The sequence below is a fragment of the Gavialis gangeticus genome, unplaced genomic scaffold (assembly GCF_001723915.1).
Source record: "Gavialis gangeticus isolate Ggan-Ray unplaced genomic scaffold, GavGan_comp1, whole genome shotgun sequence".
In the NCBI taxonomy this organism is placed as follows: Eukaryota; Metazoa; Chordata; order Crocodylia; family Gavialidae; genus Gavialis; species Gavialis gangeticus.
In genome coordinates this window covers 90,052,750-90,060,484 of record NW_017729025.1, presented here as the reverse complement: position 1 = coordinate 90,060,484, position 7,735 = coordinate 90,052,750, and the positions used below count along the sequence as shown (strand labels likewise).

The window sequence follows — 7,735 nt, the reverse complement described above, 5'->3', positions numbered from 1 at the left end:
GGGGGGGGGGCGCTGGACCGGGGCTGTGGGCAGAGGTGGCGTTGGGAGGAGGGGCTATGTGGTGGGCTATAGCCACTGCAAAATTTGCCATAGTTCCCCTGCTCACCCCAAGTGCAGCCCTGGCCTAGCCTCCACTGGGAATAGGCCAGTGCAGCCCCTGGTGCTGAGCCCGCAGCATGCATCCCACTTCTGCTCCGTGCTCTAATCCGGGGGGGGGTACATGCCCCCATGCCTACCCTGGAGATTCATGCAGCAGCAGGGAGCTGCCCCCAAACAAACAAGCTGCTTGTGGCTCCGTCTCACGCCCCACCCTGCTGGGCAGCACCTGCCTCTGCCCCATTCCCTCCCTCACCATGTGGGGGCCTTGATCTGCCCCTCCCATGACCTTTCCCACAGACTTACTGGCTGGATGCTGCTGTCCATGTCAGCTACTGGATCATTGTCGCCTACTTTTATCAGTATCAGTTGATCATATGGTTCAGCTTCTGCACTTTCATTGGTCATCTCGACAAGTTGATTGTCTTTAAACTGGAAGGCTTATGCTTATGGAAAAAAGTGGGTTCTGAAGTAAAAATTTTCAGGTCCTTCCCTAGTTAATTGTTTCTACTAATGTCTAGGCTCAATTTAATTTTGATTTAATATCTGAAATGTTTATCCTGTTGAAATCAAGAAAACTATAATTGTGTGTATGAATAGAAGACTCTATAAATATTTTGAAGAAATTGCAATTGAGTTTAGAGCAAATATTTAATTTCCTTGAAATAGTAAAATGTAGTTTAATCCTTCATCGTGAAAAGAAGAATTTTACTGAGCTGGGAAGACAAGATACAGCTAATAGTATTCCCTTACTGCCTTTGGTTTAAGCTTTATTTTTTAAATGCATTTACTTTCTGGAAAAATAACTATAGAAATGATGTTTGTAGACTCCCAGTTGATTATTGATCAAACTTGATTGACTTTAAGATGTGATGGTTCTTTTTTGAACTGTCTAGTCTGCCTGTTACCACTGGTAACATTTTGCAAATTGATTTTAGTTGGACATCATTAAAATACAAGCCAGAAAAGCATCTGTCTTCCTATTTCAATGCTAATTCTGCAAAATCAACACTGATGGAAACATAAGGATTCAGAGCAATGCAAATCTGAAGTAAGCAGAAATCAGGGCAGAGTGGCACCTTAAAGACTAACTTGTTTAGAAAAATATAAGCTCTCAAATCTTAAACCAGGGTAGGCAAAATATGGTCCGTGAGCTCAATCCAGCCTGCTAACTGACTGGATCCAGCCCGCAGCTTCCTCCACTGTGCTCCATGTGGGGCCAAGCTTCATCTGCTCCTGCTGGGACAGCCCATGCTGCACTTTTATTGGCCCAGGCCCTGATGAAACTTCTGGCAGGGCTGTTTCTAGTGTGGCTGCAACTGGACAGATGCTGTTCTGCTCCCCTCCTTCAGCAGAAGCTTCCCCCCCGACCCACCAGGAGCGGTGCAGTAGGAGGAGCCATCTCTGGAGGCAAGGGGAGTAGAGCAGCATGTGGGCAGCTGCAGCCACACTAGGAACAGCGCCACCAGAAGCTGTGTGTACTGGCTGGGGCCCAGGCTGGCTGGGCTGTTCAGTTTCCGTTACCTCCAGCTCCTGGCTACCTTCCATGTGCTCTGCCCATCAGGTGCAATGAGCAGCCACCTGTGGGTGGGTGGAGTGGATGGAAAGTAGGTGGGAGCCCAGCTGAAGCTTCCCCCTACCTGTCCACCTGGGGTGGTGTGATGGGGCAGGAGCAGCAGCCACAGCCGCAGCTGGAAGTACAGGGAGCAGAACAGCTCCACTGGCCTGGGCTCTGACCAGCTTCACACAGGTTCTGGTGGGGGCTGTTCCCAGTGCAGCTGCAGCCAGCTGAGTGCTCCCCTCACCTCCCGGTGACCATACGAGTCAGGTCAGCTGCAGCTACATTGGGAACAGCCCTGCCAGAAGCTGTGCACTAGCTGAGGCCAGCAGTTGTGCGCAGGAGCACAGCACAAGCTGCCTTTCGTGGGGCTTGGTCTCATGGAGAGCACTGTGGGAGTAGCCATGGAACAGGCAAGCTCTGCTGCATGTGCTACCCACTTCCCTCTCCCTTCTCTCACCCCACCACTGGCTCCTAGGTGGACCTCCCCCTGGCCTCCCTCCACATGTACACATGCCCCTTCCTCCCACTTCCATACCCAGGGCAGGGTGTGCAGGGAGTGGATCATGCCTGTCCCACTCTGGAACAGTGCTCTCCGCTCACCCAAAGCCCTATAGGGAATTTTGGTGAGTTGTTGTGGAGCGGGGAGGTTGCTGACCCAGCCCATGATGGTTCATGAAAATGCCCTATGTAGCTCTTGGGCCCAAATAATTGCCCACCCCTAGACCACAGCCTGCTTCATCATAGCATCTGATGAAGTAGGCTGTAGTCTGTGAAAGCGTATGCCTTTCTGAATGAGTTGGTCTTTAAGGTGCCACTCTGCCCTGCCTTCTGCCTGATTAAAACACAGTAAGACCATACTTGTCAGTGTAGGAATAAGCATCTTTGACTTGCTATGCCTACTGGAAGCAGAACTGATTAATTAACTGGGTTTCTGTATGTAGTTGCTGTTCTGATTAGTAATTGCTTGTTCTTGACAAAACTATTTAATTTTCATTTCAGTTTTGCCTGTGCTAATGATAACCATTTAGAATGTTTTCTGATGGGCAAGAAATGACAGATATATATTATCTCACTTAACACAGTGAACTTGCCAGGATTTTTGCATATATGCTAATTGTCTTTATTTTGTGGAAGGGGTAGTGGATTAAGAGCCGAAACAGGTTGCCAACTGGAAGACCCTCTTATAAAGAGGGCACACACAAAAGAAAATAATTTAATATAAAATCTTACAGTTGCTGTGTACTGAATATGAACTGAAAATTATTCAGTTAGCCAGTTTGAAGAAAAGAGCAAATTCACATGTGGGGAAGACGATTAGATTTCAGGTTTTATATTTGTAGGTATGGAGACCCAGCTGCCTAGTCTACTTAACTGGCAATTCCAAATAGGATTGCGAAGGGCATTGTGCTACAATGCATTTGACCCAGGCCATAGATGGAAATGTTAGTTCTTTATGGTGCTCATTATACCATCTGGGCCACCCTTCCATCTCCACCCACCTAGTCAGCTGTTATTATGTCTTCCTTGAATTCAGATTTTTATCCTTCTGTGCTCTTCTTCCTTTACCTACCTGTCACATTCAGTCTGCTACAGCTCTGGGATGTTTTCATCAACATTTCTGCATCAACCACACAACTTCTGTTTGATCTATATAGCTTATCTGTTAAAAAGACATCTAGTCTTGATTTAAAGATTCAGAGTGATGGCGAATCCACCATATTCTTAGGTAATTATTTCAGTTGTTAATTATCTGAAATGTTAAAAAAAAAAAAAAAAAAAAAAAAAGGTCTGTTTAGTTCTAGTCTGGATCCACCTAGCTTCAGCTTGTAACTATTAGGTCTCGTTATGATCTTACTTTTCTTGAGTGAGAGCCTTCTCCTTTCAGAAATGTCTTATCTTTTTGAAACACATTAACTTCTCTTTACGTATACTAAGTAGACTGATTTGCTTTAATCTGACACCAGAAGGCATGTTTTCAAGTCTTCAAATCACTCTTGTAGCCACCTGAATCATTCCAGTCTTTGAGCATCCTTTCTGAAGTATGGACACCAGAACTGGATTTCTGTGTTGGTCTTACTAATGCAGAGGTTATATGCCATCATTGTTCATACATCCAGGAATTGCATTAACCTTTTTCTGCTACAGCATTGCATTTCAAGCTCATGTCCGTTTAGTTATTTTCCGTGACCTCCATCTTTTTCAGAGTAACTGCTTTCCAGGATGTATTCCCTCATCTTGTGTGATTTATGCTGTTTGTTATTAGATGTGCAAGTTTGTATTTGGTTATGTTTAGAACAAATGTTATATTCTGATGAGCATATATTACAGGGGTGGGCAGGTATTTTGGGTGGAGGGCTGCTTACTGAGTTTTGGCAAGCCATCAAAGGCCGTGTGATGGGTAGCCAGGGGCAGATTAATATTAATTTGCTAAATTTTTTAGGGGCCTGGCGGGCTGCATCTGGCCTGTGGGCTGTATTTTGCCCTCCCCTGATGTATTATCAAGTGATCTGGATATGGTCTACTTGTTCCCTTTATTATTTGACACTCTTTCAGCTTTGGTTATCAGCAGATTTTATCATCAATGACTTTGTCAATGAATTGGAAGCAGATTAAAGTTACTGAATAGTGTGGGACTGAGAATATATAGGTATTCAGGTTCCACAAATACCTAATTCAATGAAGATTCCTCACAATACAACTAATAACATTTGTTGACTCACCAGTTATTTAATCAGTGTCACAGACCTTGCCCTATCCAGAACCTATTCAGCAAGGCCCACTGATGGCATTGCAGGTTGAAGCTAGGTGGCCAAACTATAGGATCTGTGATGAGAAACTTTTTTGGTGGTAATGTTGACCTCTATTCATCACACTAGAGCGTCTCTCCCATGCAGTCCTGGTACACGTGGGTGTCATGATAATAGACATGCATCAGGTTGATTTAAGAGATCATCGTACAGCGGCAGGCTTGCATTGATATAGATCTTTTCTAATTGCTTGCTAGTTGCAACTTGCTATCGCATATGAGGAGGAGCAGTGTTGCTCAGGACTCAGAGCCATGGTAGAAGGGTTAGTGGAAGCATTTCTTTGATGTACATCATCTAATGTTGCTGCTCATAGAGTTTGGTCTGTGATGACCAGTTCCAGACTGGGGCACAGTACTCTGCCACACAGTATGAGATGGCAAGAGCTGACAGCCTTAGGCTTGAGGCTCTTGTGCCCCACGATGACCCAGCCATCTCGTTAAAGAGGTTGTTGCATGTCTTAACTTTCATTGCTGTCTTTTTCAAGTGTTCATGGCAGCTCAGTGTTCGGTCTAGTGTCACATCCAGGTAGACGGGTTGTGCCTTGTGCCTCAGTCTCTGAGCATTCAGGTAGATGTTCAGCTCCCAGGCAGCACTGGCATTATGTAGGTGGAAAATGCTGGAAATTGTCTTACTGATGCTTGGCTGCAAGTGCCTAGTCTTGTGGTAGTCAACGTGCTTTGCAGCATCACTGTTCAGAGTGTGTTTTATCTCCGAGAAAGTCTGGGCCTGGAATCCACATAAATGTTGTCAGCATAGTTGAATTTTCACAACTGGGTTTGTGGCAGTTCGTTGGTGTAGAAGTTGTACAAGGTTGGAGCAAGCACAGATCCCTGAGGCAGCCTGTTGGTCTGTCTTCTCCAAGTACTTGTTGTCTTACCGATGTGTACCCTGAACTGTCTGTTGCGAAGGAGCAATTAGACAGTGTCAGTCACCCATGCAGGTATGACCCTTGCTATATTTACAAGCAGACCAGTGTGCCAAACAGTATCATACACTGCTGCAAGGTCAAGGATAACAGTGCCTGTCTTGAGCGTCCTTTGAAAACCATTTTCAGTGAATGTTGTTAGCGCAAGTACTTGGTCACACATGCTTTGACCTTGTTGGAAACCTGCTTGATCGATACTCAGGATGTTCTCCATCTCTGGGAGCATGGAGTGTAGAATCAGGTGCTCCAGGACTTTAAAATAGACAGACAGCAGTGATATCAGGCTGTAACTTGACACCTGGGTTGGATCTTTTCTCAGTTTTGGGAGGCTGGTAACTTTTTACACGCTTCAGATCTTCGGCAGCATTCCCTTGCATGTGATCCTTGTAAAGAATTGAAGCATGTGGGCTGAGATTCAGGGGTGGGGACAAGCACAGGCTGAGATGCTTCAGGAACTCAGGGGAGATGTCATAGCCTGGGGCAGTACAGGAGATGTCATAGCTTGGGCAGTACCAGAGTTGATGCTGTCTAAAATCTTGTTAAGGTGAAGAACTGTGAAGGGTTCTAGATAGGTTCTGGTTTGGTGCATCTGGTGGAAAGTTCTCCATTTGTTTTTGAAGGTGGCTTTTCACTCCCTTTTCCAGCAGTGCTCTGCTACGTGAAGTAGGTGGCTGGGTACTTGTTTGGGCACCATGGGAGGGTGACTCAGTATTGATGGCTGATGAGCTGCTCCAAGATGATGAAGTAGACTCCAACACCTCTGGCTGGAATGGGTCAAGTCTAGCTTCTTGGTCATTTCTTCCCATCTAGCTTGGTGAGCTGCTTCCAATGATTTGGTCAAGTGATTGGCCACGTCTGGGTCACCAGATGACTCAGACTGCTTTAGCAGTGTGGCACACTCTGGGTTGAGGCAGGGAGTATAGACTGGGCAGCAGCCATGTGTAATGGCCCCATGGGCTGCTGTATAAATGGCACAGCAGAGACTTCTATAGGCTTCCTCCACTGGAATACTTTGGGTTGGTATTGTCATGATGCTTTGTTCCAGTGCCTTGCTGTACTTCTCCCAGTTGGCCTTCCTAATTGGAAGTTGGGCAAGAAGTTATCGAAGTCCTGGCAAAATGCAAGAGACTGTGAGGCCCAGTTTGCAAGTTGTTCACTGTTCACATTCACATCTGTGTAGCCCCAGTCCATGTGGTGGCTGTTAAAGTCTCCAACATAGATGGCTGGATGAACTGGAGTCTGTAAAACGTGTTGGTCCCAGTTGATTTTGGGAGGCTTGTAAATGTTTGCAACCTGATAACCACCAACCTGGATGACATCGCAGAGATCAGTGGATGTCAACTGTACTGTGTCTGTGATGTCAGACTGGACATGTGTGGCTCAGCCATGCTTTGGATGTGGAGTGTAAGACAGCAAGTCAAATCCTCCAATTTTGTAGTATCTGGCTTCAGCAGGTGAAATGTGCATCTCCTGTAGGCACACAGTGTTGACAGCATGTCAGTGAGCAAGAACACTGATTAGTCTTTGTTTGGCGACTGACAGCCCCCAAGATTAAGCTGTAAGATTGAGAGTGCAGGCCCAATGGCATGAATGCCATAGGATTGCACATCTGGGTGGTTGGTGGCAGTAACACAGGAATTCTTCAAAGTTTTCAGAATTTGGTTTGCTAGGAGGATTGTTAGTTTCCTCGGTGTGGACCAGATACGGATAGTTGGCGTGACATGAATGCTGATCCGCTGCCAATTGCAATTACATATAACTGCAATTTCATATGAAATTATATCAAGTTTATTTTAGGAACTTTTTTCCCCATAAAGCCATGTTCATTGCTACTAGTTCTGTTTTAATACTTAAATTCTTCACTGATTGTGCCCTATCTCACCCTTTCCAAGATTTTGTTCTGCACTAGGTTTTTTTAATACCTGACCTCTGATTATCAGATTAATTTAATTGCTCTTTTTGAAGTATTAGCATAGTTGGGGGGGTTTGTTTTGTCTCCCACCCCCCATTTCCTAAAGAGTATGTCCTGGAATTCCAGGATGCATTAGTCAACAGCAGAGACTCCTATTTCCTCAGCCAGTTCTTGGATACAGGTTACTGCAGATTTAAAAATGTTGAATATTAAGTATTTAATACATTCTCTGCTTACTGAATAGAAATTATTTCTGTAGGATTCTAGGAAATGTGTGTCATCCTACTTCTTCCTGAAAATGAAACAGAAATGACAAGTAGCTCTGCTTCATGGTCATTATGGATGCTTAAACTGGTGGAACTCCTGATTACATACTTGAATAAAAACAATTTTGTATAAGAATATATATGAATTTCAGTTACCTTTTTCCTTAA

At 44.9% G+C, this 7,735-nt stretch overlaps 1 protein-coding gene across 6 annotated transcripts in view; it reads left to right on the top strand.

Annotated features, from left to right (window-relative positions):
• PCNX1 (pecanex homolog 1 (Drosophila)) overlaps positions 1-7,735 on the top strand; it is a 159,472-nt gene that overhangs the window by 51,356 nt on the left and 100,381 nt on the right. The window lies entirely within an intron of this gene.